Below are 18,994 nucleotides of genomic sequence, written 5' to 3'. Positions count from 1 at the left end.
GGGCTTATCTCTGGCTTTCTATCCTGTTCCATTGATCTATATTTCTGTTTTTGTGCCAGTACCATTCTGTCTTGATTACTGTAGCTTTGTAGTAGAGTCTGAAGTCTGGGAACCTGATTCCTCCAGCTCCATTTTTCTTTCTCAAGATTGCTTTGGCTATTCATGGCCTTTTGTGTTTCCATACAAATTGTGAAATTTTTTGTTCTAGTTCTATGAAAAATGCCATTGGTAGTTTGACAGGGATTGCATTGAATCTGTAGATTGCTTTGGGTAGGATAGTCATTTTCACAATGTTGATTCTTCCAATCCAAGAACATGGTATATCTCTCCATCTGTTTGTATCATCTTTAATTTCTTTCATCAGTGTCTTATAGTTTTCTGCATACAGGTCTTTTGTCTCCTTAGGTAGGTTTATTCCTAGGTATTTTTTTGTTGTTGTTGCAATGGTAAATGGGAGTGTTTCCTTAATTTCTCTTTCATATTTTTCATCATTAGTGTATAGGAATGCAAGAGATTTCTTTTCATTAATTTTGTATCCTGCTACTGTACCAAATTCATTGATTAGCTGTAGTAGTTTTCTGGTAGCATCTTTAGGATTCTCTATGTGCAGTATCATGTCATCTGCAAACAGTGACAGTTTTACTTTTTCTTTTTGAATTTGGATTCCTTTTATTTCTTTTCCTTCTCTGATTGCTGTGGCTAAAATTTCCAAAACTATGTTGAATGATAGTGGTGAGAGTGGGAAACCTTGTCTTGTTCCTGATCTTAGTGTAAATGGTTTCAGTTTTTAACCATTGAGAACATTGGCTGTGGGTTTGTCATATATGGCCTTTATTATGTTGAGGTAGGTTCCCTCTATGCCTACTTTCTGGAGGGTTTTTATCATAAATGGGTGTTGAATTTTGTCGAAAGCTTTTTCTGCATCTACTGAGATGATCATATGGTTTTTCTCCTTCAGTTTGTTAATATGGTGTATCACATTGATTGATTTGCATATATTGAAGAATGCTTGCATTCCTGGGGTAAACCCCACCTGATAATGGTGTATGATCCTTTTAATGTGCTGTTGAATTTTGAATTCTGTCTGCTAATATTTTGTTGAGGATTTTTGCACCTATGTTCATCAGTGATATTGACCTGTAGTTTTCTTTTTTTGTGACATCCTTGTCTGGTTGTGGTATCAGGGTGATGGTGGTCTCATACAATGAGTTTGGGAGTGTTCCTCCCTCTGCTATATTTTGGAAGAGTTTGAGAGGGTTTGGGGTTAGCTCTTCTCTAAATGTTTGATAGAATTCGCCTGTGAAACCATCTGTTCCTGCCGAGAGCCCTGTTTCTTGATAGATGTTTTACCCCTACAAATGCAGTTTACTTAAGTCCCTAATTCGTTACTCACATTTTCAGGGTGACTTAATAGATGCCAAAGCTTCTGTTAAAATTAGGTCTATGACAAGCAACAATTGTGCATTTGTAATTTAAAATAACTGTTTTGAAGTTTGGTTTCTAATAGGTTAAAATTTTGCCATTTTCAGGCATTATGTAGACGTTGAAATAGTACTACCTATTGAATGCCAGTGAGGATGTATATTTGTTACATAGAACTTTTTTTACGTAGCTCCATAGAACTATTTTAGAAACATGAAGACAAACATGTACTCAAGGCCAAAATAATTCCAAAAGGCCTAAGAATCAGGCCAGAGACCTATTAGAAATTAATCAATTATGTTTTTTTGTTTATGGGGCTGAGTATACTTTATTGTTTGGTGGTTTTTTTGTTTTTGTTTTTAGTTTTCAAAGAAATCTGATCCTAGAAGTAGCAAAACACCTATGTGATTTGCCAGGAATATTTATGCTGTTAAATGCATCAAAGAGTAAAAGCCAGATAGAATCTGTTAGAGATTTCCCAGGATTACCTGACGATTTGGGGATCATGGCATTCTAGAGCAATCACGAACTCTAAATTTTGTAAACAAAGTTTAAAGTGATATTTTTCTAGGTGTTGTGTAATCTTTGAACCTCACTTTACTCATCCCCAAAAGGGATATCCTAAAGCCTCAAAAGATTAGAGATAATATATTTAAAATGCATAGCATGTGGTGGCCACTGTACTGTATATGAATGGGGAAAAGGACATAACAAAAGCTGCTGAGGGAGACATCAAAATTCTCATTCACAAACTGTTTTGAAGTCAGATCTTACGGTAATGAAAAAAAAAAGTAAGTAAAAAATCATGTAAATTAGGATAATCCATTGGGGAGGAGGAGGAGAGGGAAAAATAGTCCAAGCCCTCTCTGACAAAATTTTAAATCTCTATTCTGTAGTAATCTGGAGGTTTGATCTTAAAGTCATATTTGCAGACCTCCAAGAGCGTAGATCCAGTATGGTGTTGTAGCCAAAAGTTAAATAAAACCCCAGGCCTTGTCAGGAAAGGATATTGGATACAGAAGAGTATCTCATCTCAGAACTGCCTTATATGGAATAATGCATAGAGTTCTGGTTGCTAAACTAAACTATAATATAGAGTCAAGAAAAATAAAAATCCAGAGAAGGATATATAAGAAGCTTGTGACATACAAGTTTTGATTAAAAAGTATACATATCAGAATGCTTTCGAAGTTCAACTCAATCACCTTTAATGGGAGGAAGTACCCAAGCAATGCCTATGATCACCTCTTAAGTCTTATTACCATTTTCTTCCTTTTTAAAAATGTTTATTTTGAAATAATTTTAGACTTAGGGAAAAAGTTGCAAAAGGCTTCCAGTATACCCTCACCCAGCTTCCCCAAATGTTAATATCTTACATAACCATAGTATAATTATAAAAACCAGAAAATTAACATTAATATTATACAATTAACTCATCTATGGTACTTATTCAAATTTCACCAGTTGTCCCACTAATACTTTTTTCTGGGTCCCATCCAGTAGCTCACATTGCATTTAGATGTCATATCCCATTTTCTCCTCCAATCTGGACAGTTCTGTACTCTTTTCTTATCTTTCTTAACCTTGACATTTTTGAAGAGTATTGGCTAGTTGGTAGCATGTTTCTTAATTTTGGTTTGTCTGGTATTTCTTCATGATGAAATTCAGGTTATGCAATTTTTGGCAAGAGTAGCACAGAATTTATGTTGTGACCTTCTCAGAGCCCCTTATCAGGAGGAACTTGATGTAATAAGGCTCATTCCTGATGATGTTCACTTTGATCTCTTTGTTAAGGTCAGGTCTACCAAGTTCCCCCACTGCATTAATTCCTCACTGTAACTAATCAGTATTTCATGGAGAGATACTTCTGAGCCTCTGCAAATATCCTGTTTCTCATCAAATTTTCACCCACTAATTTTAGCATCCATTAATGATCCTTGCCTAAAATGGCTATTACTGAGGTGTCTGTCAAATGGTGATTCTCTATTTCCTTCAGTGCTTCTACATTCAGTCATTAGAATTGTACTATAAGGAAGAACTTATATTTGATTTTTTTTTTTTTAACTTTTTGGCCTCACCACACGGCATGCGGGATCTTAGTTCCCTGACCAGGGATGGAACCCGCACCCCCTGCAGTGGAAGCACAGAGTCTCAACGGCTGGATGGCTAGGGAAGTCCCTATTTGATTATTTATATCAATATGGACTCATGAATATTTATTTTATCTTATGGGTTGTAATTAATTACTTTAAATTTTTTTGCTCAACTGTTTCAGATTTGACCATTAAGTTACTCCTTCCAGTCGGTTCCTGTGTCTTTTTTTTTTTTGCATTTAAAAAAATTTTTTTAATTGAAGTATAGTTGATTTATAATATTCCTGTGTCCTTTTGACATGACTGCACATCACTTTCTGAGCACCTCCTTACTTTCTGGCACCACAAGATATTTCAAGCTGATCTTGTGCTTTTCCTGCTCCTGCCCTAGAATCAACCACTTCTCCAAATAACCATTCTCTGTACAGAAAGGGAGAGAGTTAAACAGAATATTTCTAACTGTAGAGTTAGTCCTGAGTTTTTCTTATGTTTAAGCTTCTTTCTGATTGTAATACTTGCAGATTGTGTAGATTAATTTTATGTGTCAACTTGACTGGACTAAGGGATGACCAAATAGCTGAAAAAACATTCTTCTGGGTGTGTCTGGGAGGATGATTCTGGAAAAGATTAACATGTGAATCAGTAGACTAAGTAAAGAAGATCCCCCTCACCAATGTGGGTAGGCATCATCTAATTCATTGAGGGCCCCAGTAGAGGAAGAGTGAATTTGCTGCCTCTGCTTGAGCTGGGACATCAGTGCTTCTGGTTCTTGAGCCTTCAAACTTGGATGGAATTACACCATGGCTCTCCTGGTTCTCCAACTCACAGATGGCAGATTGTAGGACTTCTCCATCTTTATAATTATGTGAGCCAGTTCCTTATTAAATATATATAATATGTATATACACACACACAAACACACACACACACAGGTGTGTGTATACATATATAAAATATTGGTTCTATTTCTAAGGAGAACCCTTACTTTCTGGCAAGGATACCAAGATCCTTGCCAGAAAGTAAGTTATTTGAAAAAAAAAATTTTTTTAAATCTTACAGGACCATTTTAAACTTTGGCTGAGGCAAACTTTGTTGCAATTTCCCCAGCTAACTTCTGGCCTCCTTGTTATTATATTTCCTCATACATCAAGAAATAAGGTTTCCTTGGAGACCAGCAGTTTCCATCTACCATTTCAACAAAATATTGAATTATGTGATTCTTGGTAGAGAGTAACAAAAGCTCTCTTTTTAAGGGATTATTTTCAACATTCAGAGAGTTCCAAAGGGTTAGCTAAATCTCTAGTCTGAGTATTTTGGAGGATAACATATTTCAGACCCAATGAAGAAAACTGAGGAGCCAACATAACTCATTACTGTAGGGTTACAGACTTCAGATTTTTAAAGAAATATGATTTAGATTCAAGTAATGTAGCAAAAATTGCTAGCTCTTTCCAACATCCATTCTACTCTTCTTTCTTAATTGGTGGAGCCCCAATATGTTAACTGGGCACATAGCCACCCAGAATAAAGCTATACTTTCTAAGCTCCTTTAAATTTAGGTGTGACAGTGTGACCAAGTTCTGGCCAATGGGTTATGAGTAAAAGTCACACTTACAGCTCCCTGTTTATATTCAAAAAGAAATGGGTCATGCTCTTCATGTCCCCTTTTTCTTCTTCCTGATGGCTGGGACATGTACATTCCAGCAAGAGCTAGAGAAGCCATCTTGGGCAAAAACATGAAAGTCATATGTTAAAGAAGTCACATATTAAAGTCAACATGATAGAAGGGACCTAGGCCTTAACATCATAGAGGTGCCATATTAGGTATGATCAGCTTACACAGGCTGCAACATGAGAAAGAAATAAACTTCTTCTTTCTTAAGCCACTGGTATTTGGTGACCTTTGTTTCAGCAGTTAAACCTATATTTAACTAATATAGAGTTACTATCTAAAAGTGGTACTGCTATAACAAAAGACATATGTGATATTAACTTATCACTTGGGTATAAAGCAGTAAAAACTCAGATAATCCAGGGTGGAAAGTTGGTGACTCTTGTTATGCTGGCACAAATATTTGGTTAAACTGTGGCCTGCCATACTTTGGGAGATAAGCCACAAACTCTTAGAGCCTATACCTTTAAGAGAATTAGTTAGAAAAACTGAGAATCTTTCTGTGTATTGGCTACTCCTTGCCACATTAAGGAAAGTTTTAAAAAAGAGATGATGAAGTCAGAGATGGTTTCCCATCAGAAAGAAGAAAAATCAATTTCATTAAAAGAGCCCTTCTCGGGACTTCCCTGGTGGCACAGGGGTTAAGAATCCACCTGCCAATGCAGGGGACATGGGTTCAAGACCTTGTCCGGGAAGATCCCACATGCCACAGAGCAACTAAGCCCGTGCACCACAACTACTGAGCCTGCGCTCTAGAGCCCATGAGGCACAACTACTGAAGCCTGCATGCCTAGAGCCCATGCTCTGCAACAAGAGAAGCCACCACAATGAGAAGCCCACGCACCACAACGAAGAGGAGCCCCTGTTCACCCAACTAGAGAAAGCCCATGCACAGCAACGAAGACCCAACATAGCCAAAAATTAAAAATAATTAATTTTTTAAAAGAGGCCTTCTCTGTTTTGTCTGAATTCTAAGTTGAGTAGAGTATGGTAAGTGGGCCCTCAAATGGTTGGAAAAGCTAACTCTTCTGTACCAAACACTGAAACAATAATAAGAGTTAGCTCTAAAGAACAGCTGTAAGAGGAAGTTAGAATGTGGTCCCCAACTTTCTTAAGCATAGGACTGCACACCCAAAACCAAGGCCCCCACAGCTACTTCTGAGCCCAGATTCATCCCTGTCTCCAGTGACTAGCCTGAACCACTGGGCTTGCCTACAGCTGGCCCCTCCATCTATGCACCTGCATGCTCTCAGCCAAACTTCCAACAGTGGCTTCCACTGCTGTGCACCTATGGTGATTCCCTGCAGCTAGGTCTCCCATAGCTGTTTGTGAAAGAAACTGCCAACCAAGAACACTTTACCTAGTAAAGTTTTCCTTCAGAAACGAAAGCAAGATAAAGATTTTCCCAGACAAATGAAAGTTGAGGGAATTCATCACCATTAGACCTGCCTTACAGGAAATGCAGAAAGGAGTTCTTCAAGCTGAAAGGAAAGGATGCTAAGTAATAACATGAAAACATATGAAAATATACAACACACTGGTAAAGGTAAGCATATAGTCAGATTCAAAATACTCTAATATTATAATATGGTGATGTGTTAACCACTTAAGTATAAAGGTTAAATAACAAACGTTTTACAAATAACTATAGCTACAATAATTTGTTAGCAGATGCACAATATAAAAATATGTAAATTGTGGCATCAAAAACATAACATGGTTGAGGGGTTGTTAGTAAAAATGTAGAGTTTGTGTATGTGATCATAGTTAAGTTGTTATCAGTTGAAAATAGACTTGTATCTATAAGATGTTTCAAGTAAGCCTCATGTTAACCACAAAACAAAAACCTATACTAGATACACACAAGATAAAGAGAAAGAAACAAAGTATATCCCTACGGAAAATTATAAATTCACAAAGGAAGGTGGTGTGGAAAAAAAGGAACAGAGGAACTACTAAAAGGCCTGAAATTGACAAGATGGCCATAATAAGTCCATACCTACCAATAATTATTTTAAATGTAAATGGATTAAATTTTCCAATCAAAAGACATACAGTGGCAGGTGAAAAAAAAAAAAAACCCAGCTATATGCTGCCTACAAGAGATTCACTTCAGCTTCAAGGACACACATTGGGGGAATTCCCTGGCAGTCCAGTGATTAGTACTTCATGCTTTCACTGCCAAGGGCTCAGGTTCTTTCCTTGGTCGGGGAACTAACATCCCACAAACCAAAAAAAAAAGAAGGACAAACATTATGTCAAAGTGAAGTTATGGGGAGAGATATTCCCCACACATGGAAAACAAAAGAAAGCAGATGTAGCTATAACTATATCAGACAAAATAGAATTTAAGTCAAAAACTGTAACACAAGGCAAAGAAGGTCATTATATAATGATAAGAGGGTCAATTTATCAGGAGGATATAACAATTGTAAATATATATGCACCCAGCATCAGAACACTTAAATATATTAAGTAAATATTAACAGATCTGAAGGAATTAATAGACAGCAATACAGTAATTGTAAGGAAGTTCAATACTCTACTTTCAGTAATGGATAGATCCTCCAGACAGAAAATCAATAAGAAAACATTGGACCTAAAGGATACTTTAGACCAAATTGACCAAACAGATCTAATAGAGATACATAGAACATTCCACCCAACAGCAGCAGAATGCACATTCTTCTAAAGCATACATGGAACTTTCTCCAAAATAGATCATACATTAGATCACAAAATAAGTCTTAGCAAATTTTAAAAGATTGAAATCATACCAAGCATCTCTTTTGACCACAATCAATAAGAGGAGAAAAACTGGAAAGTTTTCAAATATGAGGAAATTTAACAACACACTCCTGAGCAACGGACAAGTCAAAGATAAAATTAAATGGGAAATCAAAAAATATCTTGATACAAACAAAAATGAAAACATATGGGCTGAAGCAAAAGAAGTTCTATGAGGAAAGTTTATAGTCTCTGTTAAGAAAAAAAGAAAGATCTCAAATAAACAGCCTTTATACATCAAGGAACTAGTAAAACAAGAACAAACACATCCCAAAGTTAGCAGAAGGGAGGAGATAAAGATCAGATCCGAAATAAATGAAATAGAGACCAGAAAAGATAGAAAATATCAGCAAAGCCAGGAGTTGATTTTTTGAAAAAGATAATAAAACTGACAAAACTTCAGCTAGACTTACCAAGAAAAAAAGAACAAGAACTCAAAATAAAATTATAAATGGAAAATGAAACATTGCAGCCAATACCATAGAAGTACAAAAGATCATAAGAGACTGCAATGAAGTATACATCAACAAATTGGACAACCTAGGGAAAAAATGGAAAAATTATTAGAAACATACACCCAATCTACCAAATCTGAATCATGAAGAAATAGAACATCTAAACAGACCAATAACAAGTAAGGTGATTGAATCAGTAATTAAAAACCTCCCAAAAAAGAAAAGTGCAGGACCAAATGGCTTCACTGGTGAATTCTACCAAACACTTAAAGAAGAATGAATCCCAATTCTTCTCAAACTCTCCCCAAAAATAGAAGAAGAGACAACATTCCCAAACTCATTTTACAAGGCCAGCATTACCCTGATACCAAAGCCAGCAAAGGACACTACAAGAAAAGAAATCTACAGGCCAATATCCCTGATAAATATAGATGTAAAAATTCTCTATAAAATACTAACATACCACATTCAACAGCATATTAAAAGGACCATACACCATGGTCAAGTAGGATTTATCCCTGGGATGCAAGGATGGCTCAACATACATAAATCAATAAATGTGATACACCTATTAATAGAATGAAAGACAAAAATTATCTGATCATCTCAATAGATGCAGAAAAAGCATTTGACAAAATCAACATCTTTCTGTGATAAAAGCTCTCAACAAATTGAGTATAGAAGAAACATACTTGGGAATTCCCTGGTGGTTCAGTGGTTAGGACTCTGCACTCTCACTGCCAGGGACCTGGGTTTGATCCCTGGTTGGAGAACTAAGATCCTGCAAGCCACACAGTGCAGCCAAGAAAAAAGATGTAACATACTTCAACATAATAAAAGCCATACACGGCAAACCCACAGCTTACATCATACTCATTGTGAAAGACTGAAAGACTTTCCTCTAAGATCAGGAACAAAACATGGAGGCCCACTTTCACCACTCTTATTCAACATAGTATTGGAAGTCCTAGCCAGACCAGTTAGGCACCAAAAAGAAATCATAGGCCTCCAAATCAGAAAAGAAGTAAAATTGTTTCTCTTTACTGATGATATGATCTTGTACATAGAAAATCCTAAAGATGTCACCAAAAAAATTGTTAGAACTAATAAATTCAGTAAAATTTCAGCATACAAAATCAGCATGCAAAAATCAGTTGAGTTTCTACACAGTAACAATGAACTATCTGAAAAATAGAGAAAACAACACTATTTACAATAGCATCAAAAACAATGAAATATGGGTAAATTTAACCAAAGAAGTGAAAGATCTATACACTGAAGACTATGAGACACTGATAAAAGAAATTAAAGAAGACATAAATAAGTGGAAAGCTATTCATGTTCATGGGTCAGAAGAGTTAATATTGTTAAAATGTCCATACTACCCAAAGCCATCTATAGATTGAATGCAATCCCTATCAAAATTCCAATGGCATTTTTCAATTCTCAAATTGTATGGAACCACAAAAGACCCCTAATATCTAAAACAATCTTGAGAAAGAATGAAGCTAGAAGCATCACACTTCCTTATATCACAAAGTAATAGTTGTCAAAACAGTATGGTAGGAGACCTTCAAGATGGAGGAGGAGTAAGATGTGGAGATCACCTTCCTCCACACAAATACATCAGAAATACATCTACATGTGGAACAACTCCTACAGAACACATACTGAATGCTGGCAGAAGACCTCAGATTTCCCCAAACCAAGAAACTCCCCACGTACCTGGGTAGGGCAAAAGAATAAAGAAAAGACAGAGACAAAAGAATAGGGACAGGACCTGTACCTCTGGGAGGGAGCTGTGAAGGAGGAAAAGTTTCCACACACTAGGAAGCCCCTTCACTGGAGGAAACAGGGGGTGGCTGGGGGGGAAGCTTCAGAAACATGGAGGAGAGCACAACAACCGGGGTGCAGAGGGCAAAGTGGAGAGATCCACACACAGAGGGACGGTGATTACCAGCATTCAGCAGCCTGAGAAGCTTGTCTGCTCACCCACCAGGGCGGGTGGGGGCTGAGAGCTGAGGCTCTGGCTTGGAGGTCAGATCCCAGGGAGAGGATTGGGGTTGTCTGCATGAACACAGCCTGAAGGAGGCTAACGTGCCACAGCTAGCCAGGAGGGAGTCCGGGAAAAAGTCTAGAACTGCCTAAGAGGCAAGAGACCATTGTTTCAGGGTGCGCGAGGAGAGGGGGTCCAGAGCACCACCTAAATGAGCTCCAGAGACCAGCGCAAGCCGTGGCTATCAGCACAGACACCAGAGGTGGGCATGAAATGCTAAGGCTGCTGCTACAGCCACCAAGAAGCCTGTGTGCAAGCACAGGTCACCATCCACACCTCCCCTCCTGAGAGCCTGTGCAGCCCGCCACTGTCAGGGTCCCGTGATCCAGGGACAACTTCCCAGGGAGAACACATGGCATGTCTCAGGCTGTTGCAAAGTCATGCTGGCCTCTGCCGCTGCAGGCTCGCCCCACATTCTGTACCCCTCCCTCCCCATGGCCTGAGTGAGCCAGAGCCCCCTAATCAGCTGCTACTTTAACCCTGTCCTGTCTGAACGAAGAACAGACGCCCTCCAGGCAACGTACACGCAGAGGCGGGGCCAAATCAAAAGCTGAACCCCAGGAGCTATGCAAACAAAGAAGAGAAAGGGAAATCTCTCCCAGCAGCCTCAGGAGCAGCAGATTAAATCTCCACAATCAACTTGATGTTCCCTGAATCTCTGGAATACCTGAATAGACAACAGGTCATCCCAAAATTGAGGTGGTAGACTTTGGGAGCAACTGTGGTCTCGGGGTTTGCTTTTTGCATCTAATTTGTTTCTGGTTTTATGTTTATCATAGTTGAGTATTTAGAGATTATTATCACTGGTAGTTTTGTTCATTAATTTGTTTGTGCTCTTCCTTTATTTTTTTATATATAAATATATTTTTTTTCCTTTTTCTCTTCTTTTGACTGTGTATGTGTATGCTTCTTTGTGTGATTTTGTCTGTATAGCACTGCTTTTACCATTTGTCCTATGGGTTCTGTCTGTCTGTTTTTTGTTGTTGTTGTTTTGTTTTATTTTTCTGTGTAGGTTTTAGGTCTTGTTATCTTAGTGAATTTGTTTTTTGGTTTGGTTGCTCTCTTCTTTCTTCCTTTTATTACTTTTTAATTTTTTTATTTTTAATAATTTATTTTTATTTTCTTTTTTTTTCTTTATTTCTTTCTTGTTTTCTCCCTTTTATCCTGAGCTGTGTGGCTGACAGGACCTTGGTGCTCTGGCTAGGGGTAAACCCTGAGCCTCTGAGGTGGGAGAGCCAAGTTCAGGACATTGGTCCACCAGAGACCTCCTGGTTACACATAATATCAAATGGCAAAAGCTCTCCCAGAGACCTCCATCTCAACACTAAAACCCAGCTCCACTCAATGACCAGCAAGCTACAGTGCTGGACACCCTATGCCAAACAACTAGCAAGACAGGGACACAACCCCACCCATTAGCAGACGGGCTGCCTAAAATCATAATAGGCTCACAGACACCCCAAACACACCTCCAGATGTGGTCCTGCCCACCAGAAAGACAAGATCCAGCCTCATCCATCAGAACACAGGCACCAGTCCCCTCCACCAAGAAGCCTACACAACCCACTTAACAAACCTTAGCCAGTGGGGGCAAACACCAAAAATAATGGGAACTACAAACCTGCAGCCTGTGAAAGGAGACCCCAAACACAGTAAGTTAAGCAAAATGAGAAGACAGAGAAATACTCAGCAGATGAAGGAGCAAGATAAAAACCCACCAGACCAAACAAATGAAGAGGAAATAGGCAGTCTACCTGAAAAAGAATTCAGAGTAATGATAGTAAAGATGATCCAAAATCTTCTAAATAGAATGGAGAAAATACAAGAAACGGTTAACAAGGACCTAGAAGAACTAAAGAGCAAACAAACAATGATGAACAACACAATAAATGGAATTAAAAATTCTCTACATGGACTCAATAGCAGAGTAACTGAGGCAGAAGAACAGATAAGTGACCTGGAAGATAATATTAGTGGAAATAACTACTGCAGAGCAGAATAAAGAAAAAAGAATGAAAAGAATTAAGGACAGTCTCAGGACCTCTGGGACAACATTAAAAGCACCAACATTCAAATTATAGGGGTCCCAGAAGAAGAAGAGAAAAAAAAGGGACCCAGAAAATATTTGAGGAGATTATAGTTGAAAACTTCCCTAACATGGGGAAGGAAATAGTCAATCAACTCCAGGAAGCACAGAGAGTCCCATCCAGGATAAATCCAAGGAGAAACATGGTAAGACACATATTCATCAAACTATCAAAAATTAAATACAAAGAAAAATTATTAAAAGCAGCAAGGGAAAAGGAACAAATAACATACAAGTGAATCCCCATAAGGTTAACAGCTGATATTTAAGCAGAAACTCTGCAAGCCAGAAGGGACTGGCAGGACATAATTAAAGTGATGAAAGGGAAGAACCTACAACCAAGATTACTCTACTCAGCAAGGATCTCATTCAGATTGGAGACAGAAATTACAACCTTTACAGACAAGCAAAAGCTAAGGGAATCCAGCACCACCAAACTAGCTTTACAACAAATGCTAAGGGAACTTCTCTAGGCACCAACAATAACAGACCCAAAACAATTAAGAAAATGGTAATATGAACACACATATCGATAATTACCTTAAACGTAAATGGATTAAATGCTCCAACCAAAAGACACAGACTGGCTGAATGGATACAAAAACAAGACCCGTATATATGCTGTCTACAAGAGACTCACTTCAGACCTAGGGACACATACAGACTGAAAGTGAAGAGATGGAAAAAAATATTCCATGCAAATGAAAATCTAAAGAAAGCTGGAGTAGCAATGCTCATATCAGACAAAATAGACTTTAAAATAAAGACTATTACAAGAGACAAAGAAGGACACTACATAATGATCAAGGGATCAATCCAAGGAGAAGATATAACAATTGTAAATATTTATGCACCCAACATAGGAGCACCTCAATACATAAGGCAAATGCTAACAGCCAAAAAAGGGGAAATCAACATTAACACAATCATAGTAAGGGACTTTAACACCCCACTTACACCAATGGACACATCATCCAAAATGAAAATAAATAAGGAAACACAAACCTTAAATAATACATTAAACAAGATGGACTTAATTGATATTTATAGGACCTTCCATCCAAAAACAACAGAATACACTTTCTTCTCAAGTGCACGTGGAACATTCTCAAGGATATATCATATCGTGGGTCACAAATCAAGCCTTGGTAAATTTAAGAAAATTGAAATCATATCAAGTATCATTTTGGACCACAATGCTATGAGACTAGATATCAATTACAGGAAAAAATTAGTAAAAAATACAAACACATGGAGGCTAAACAATACACTACTAAATAACCAAGAGATCACTGAAGACATCAAAGAGGAAATCAAAAAATACCTAGAAACAAATGACAATGAAAACACGACAACCCAAAACCTATGGGATGCTGCAAAAGCAGTTCCAAGAGTGAAGTTAATAGCAATACAATCCTATCTCAATAAACAGGAAACATCTCAAATAAACAACCTAACCTTACACTGAAAGCAATTAAAGAAATAAGACCACCACCAACAACAAAAAAAAAACCCAAAGTTAGCAGAAGGAAATAAATCATAAGGATCAGATCCAAAATAGATGAAAAAGAAATGAAGGGAACAATAGCAAAGATCAAGAAAACTAAAAGCTGCTTCTTTGAGAAGATAAACAATATTGATAAACCATTAGCCAGACTCATCAAGAAAAAAAGGGAAAAGACTCAAAATCAACAGAATTTTAATTAAAAAAGAGAACTAACAACTGACATTGAAGAAATACAAAGGATTATGAGAGATTACTACGAGCAACTATATGCCAATAAAATGGACAACCTGGAAGAAATTGACGAATTCTTAGAAAAGCACAACCTTCTGAAACTGAACCAGGAAGAAAAAGAAAATATAAACAGACCAATCACAAGCACTGAAATGGAAACTGTGATTAAATATCTTCCAACAAAAGTCCAGCAACAGATCATTTCACAGGTGAATTCTGTCAAACATTTAGAGAAGAGCTAACACCTATCCTTCTCAAACTCTTCCAAAATATAGCAGAGAGAGGAATACTCCCAAACTCATTCTACAAGGCCACCATCACCCTGAATCAAAAACCACACAAATATGTCACAAAAAAGAAAACTACAGGACAATATCTCTGTTGAACATAAATGCAAAAATCCTCAACAAAATACTAGCAGACAGAATTCAACAGCACATTAAAAGGATCATACACCATGATCAAGTAGGGTTTATTCCAGGAATGCAAGGATTCTTCAATATATGCAAATCAATCAATGTGATACACTATATTAACAAATTGAAGGAGCAAAACCATATGATCATCTCAATAGATGCAGAAAAAGCTTTTGACAAAATTCAACACCCATTTCTGATAAAAACCCTCCAGAAAGTGGGCATAGAGGGAACTTACCTCAACATAATAAAGGCCATACATGACAAACCCACAGCCAACATCATTCTCAATGGTGAAAAACTGAACCATTTCCTCTAATATAAGGAACAAGACAAGGTTGCCCATTCTCACCACTATTATTCAACATAGTTTTGGAAGTTTTAGGCATAGCAATCAGAGAAGAAAAAGAAATAAAAGGAATCCAAATCAGAAAAGAAGAAGTAAAACTGTCACTGTTTGCAGATACATGATACTATGCATAGAGGAACCTAAAGATGCTACCAGCAAACTACTAGAGCTAATCAATGAATTCGTTAAATTAGCAGGATACAAAATTAATGCACAGAAATCTCTTGCATTCCTATACACTAATGATAAAAAGTGTGAAAGAGAAATTAAGGAACTAATCCCATTTACCATCGCAACAAAAAGAATAAAATACCTAGGCATAAACCTACCTGAGGAGACAGAAGACCTGTATGCAGAAAACTATAAGACACTGATGAAAGAAATTAAAGATGATACAAACAGATGGAGAGATATACCATGCTCTTGGATTGGAAGAATCAACATTGTGAAAATGACTATCCTACCCAAAGCAATCTACAGATTCAATGCAATCCCCATCAAACTACCAATGGCATTTTTCACAGAACTAGAACTAAAAATTTCACAATTTGTATGTAAACACAAAAGACCCCGAATAGCCAAAGCAATCTTGAGAAAGAAAAATGGAGCTGGAGGAATCAGGCTCCTAGACTTCAGACTCTACTACAAAGCTACAGTAATCAAGACAGTATGGTACTGGCACAAAAACAGAAATATAGATCAATGGAACAGGATAGAAAGCCCAGAGATAAACCATGCACATATGGTCACCTTTTTTTGATAAAGGAGGCAAGAATATACAATGGAGAAAAGACAGCCTCTTCAATAAGTGGTGCTGGGAAACCTGGACAGCTACATGTAAAAGAATGAAATTAGAACACTCCTTAACACCACACACAAAAATAAACTCAAAATGGATTAAAGACCTAAACATAAGACCAGACACTATCAAACTCTTAGAGGAAAGCATAGGCAGAACACTCTATGACATAAATCACGGCAAGATCCTTTTTGACCCACCTCCTAGAGAAATGGAAATAAAAACAAAAATAAACAAATGGGACCTAATGAAACTTAAAAGCTTTTGCACAGCAAAGGAAGCCATAAACAAGATGAAAAGACAACCCTCAGAATGGGAGAAAATATTTGCAAATGAAGCAACTGACAAAGGCTTAATCTCCCATATTTATAAGCAGCTCATGCAGCTCAATATCAAAAAAAGAAACAACCCAATCCAAAACTGGGCAGAAGACCTAAATAGACATTTCTCCAAAGAAGATATACAGATTGCCAACAAACACATGAAAGAATCCTCACCATCACTAATCATTAGAGAAATGCAACTCAAAACTACAATGAGGTATCACCTCACACCAGTCAGCATGGCCATCATCAAAAAATCTACACACTATAAATGCTGGAGAGGGTATGGAGTAAAGGGAACCCTGTTGCACTGTTGGTGGGAATGTAAGTTGATGCAGCCACTATGGAGAACAGTATGGAGGTTCCTTAAAAAACTAAAAATAGAACTACCATATAACCCAGCAATCCCACTACTGGGCATATATCCTAAGAAAACCATAATTCAAAAAGAGTCATGTACCACAATGTTCATTGCAGCTCTATTTACAATAGCCAGGACATGGAAGCAACCTAAGTGTCCATCAACAGATGAATGGATAAAGAAGATGTGGCACATATATAAATGGAATATTACTCAGCCATAAAAAGAAATGAAATTCAGTTATTTGTAGTGAGACCTAGAGTCTGTCATACAGAGTGAAGTAAGTCAGAAGAAGAAAAACAAATATTATATGCTAACACATATATATGGAATCTAAAAAAAAGAAAAAGTGCCTCTGAAGAACCTAGGGACAGGACAGGAATAAGGACACAGATGTAGAGAATGGACTTGAGGACATGGGCAGTGGGAAGTGTAAGCTGGGACGAAGTGAGAGAGTGACATGGACATATATATACTACCAAATGTGAAAAAGATAGCTAGTGGAAGCAGCCGCATAGCACAGGGAGATCAGCTCAGTGCTTTGTGACCACCTAGAGGGGTGGGATAGGGAGGGTGGGAGGGAGATGCAAGAAGGAGGAGATATGGGGATATATGTATATGTATAGCTGATTCACTTTGTTATAAAGCAGAAACTAACACACCATTGTAAAGCAATTATACTCCAATAAAGATGTTAAAAAAAAAAAAAGAAAACAGTATGGTACTGGCATAGAAACATAGACCAATGGAAGAGAATCAAGAGCCCAGGAATAAACCCATGCATACATGGTTAACTAATATTTGATAAGGGAACCAATAAGAGTCAATGCGGAAAGGATAGTTTCTTCAATAAATGGTGTTAGGAAAACTGTATAACCACATGTAAGAGAATGAAACTGGAACCCAGTCTTACACCACTCACAGAAATTAACTCAAAGTAGATTAAGTACTTAAACATTAGACCTAAAACTATAAACTCCTACAAGAAAACATGTGGCGAAAGCTCCTTGACATTGGTCTTAGTACACAAGCAACAAAATCAACAACTCGGACTAATTCAAACAGAAAACTTCTGAACAACAAAAGAAACAGAATGAAAAGGCACCTATGGAATCAGAGTAAATATTTGCAAACCATCCATCTGATAAGGGGTTAATATCCAAAAATTATAAAGAACTCATGCCACTCAATAAAAAATCTAATTAAAAATGGGCAGAGGGCTTGAATAGACATTTTTCAAAAGAAGACATACAAATGGCCAACAAGTACAAGAAACGGTGCTCAACATCACTAATCATCAAGGAAATGCAACTCATAACCACAATGAAATATCACCTCACACCTGTTAGAATCAAGAAAAACAAGATATAACGAGTGCTGGGGAGGGTGTGGAGAAAAGGGAACCCTTGGGCACTGTTGGTGGGAATGTAAATTGGTGTAGCCACTGTGGAAAACAGTATGGAGTTTCCTCAAAAAATTAAGAATAGCTACCATATGATCAGCTATCTCAATAAAGCTGAAATTAAAAAAGAAAAAAGAATTACTTGGGCAAACAACAAATTCTCCCTTTGAGGAGACAAAAAAAAATTCTGATGGAAGAGCATAGAGGTAGGAAAAAACCTACTTGGAAATGAGAAAAGTACTTACTAAGATTAGAGAAAATAGTGGGAAGCCCATGGCAAGGAAAGAGTCTCTAAAATGACTGGTGATTGGGGAAGGGGAAGGAAGAAAAGGAGAGCAAGGCTGTTCCTAAGAGGGAGTCGTGGTGGAAGCTCATTAAGAGAGCCGAGCCAGCTACATAATTGAAACCAGAACTGGTTGGGATAAAAGTAGAGGTTTAAAAAGTGAGATCATAAAACCAATCCCAAGTAGGCACAGTGTTTATACATAGAGATGGAATGTGTCCTAAGAGACTTCAGAGGTCTCTTGCCTGTTTTCTAAGCAGGACTTGAGCTATAATGCCCAGAAGGGAGACTTCAGGGTAACAAGTAAGCACATTCCCATTTCACAGTCCTCTTAGATGGGAAACTCCTGTGTGCTTTATATATGGGAAGCTTTCTTTTAAAATGCAACAATGTAAATGAAATTAGGATGAAAAGCAGCTATTAAAGCTCCTGCAATAGAAACATTAAGTTCTACTTGATTAGGGAGTTTGTTTAAATAATGTAATTTGTACTTACCTTAAAAACACATGGGGCTTCCCTGGTGGCGCAGTGGTTGAGAGTCCACCTGCCGATGCAGAGGACAAGGGTTCGTGCCCCGGTCCGGGAGGATCCCACATGCCGCAGAGCGGCTAGGCCTGTAAGCCATGGCCGCTGGCCCTGCGCGTCCAGAGCCTGTGCTCCGCAACAGGAGAGGCCACAGCAGTGAGAGGCCCGCGTACCACAAAAAACAAACAAACAAACAAACAAAAACACATGAAGCAATATGGTCCCTT

The 18,994-nt window shown here is 37.7% G+C and overlaps 1 long non-coding RNA gene across 1 annotated transcript in view; it reads right to left on the bottom strand.

The window, feature by feature from the left end:
* Positions 1-18,784, bottom strand: part of LOC113616097 (uncharacterized) — a 29,309-nt gene extending 10,525 nt beyond the window's left edge. Inside the window, exons 1-2 of the long non-coding RNA XR_003431219.1 lie at positions 18,738-18,784; positions 4,187-4,368 (exon numbers count right to left, since the gene is read on the bottom strand). This is a non-coding gene — a long non-coding RNA (uncharacterized LOC113616097). The remainder of the gene's footprint in view (positions 1-4,186; positions 4,369-18,737) is intronic.
* Between the last annotated feature and the right edge of the window lie 210 nt (positions 18,785-18,994).

The sequence above is a fragment of the Aethalodelphis obliquidens genome, unplaced genomic scaffold (genome assembly GCF_003676395.1).
Source record: "Aethalodelphis obliquidens isolate GAN/ISIS:26980383/991018 unplaced genomic scaffold, ASM367639v1 scaffold4, whole genome shotgun sequence".
Taxonomy (NCBI): domain Eukaryota; kingdom Metazoa; phylum Chordata; class Mammalia; order Artiodactyla; family Delphinidae; genus Aethalodelphis; species Aethalodelphis obliquidens.
The sequence above is the reverse complement of the archived record's forward strand: the minus strand, read 5'-3'. Positions and strand labels throughout refer to the sequence as shown.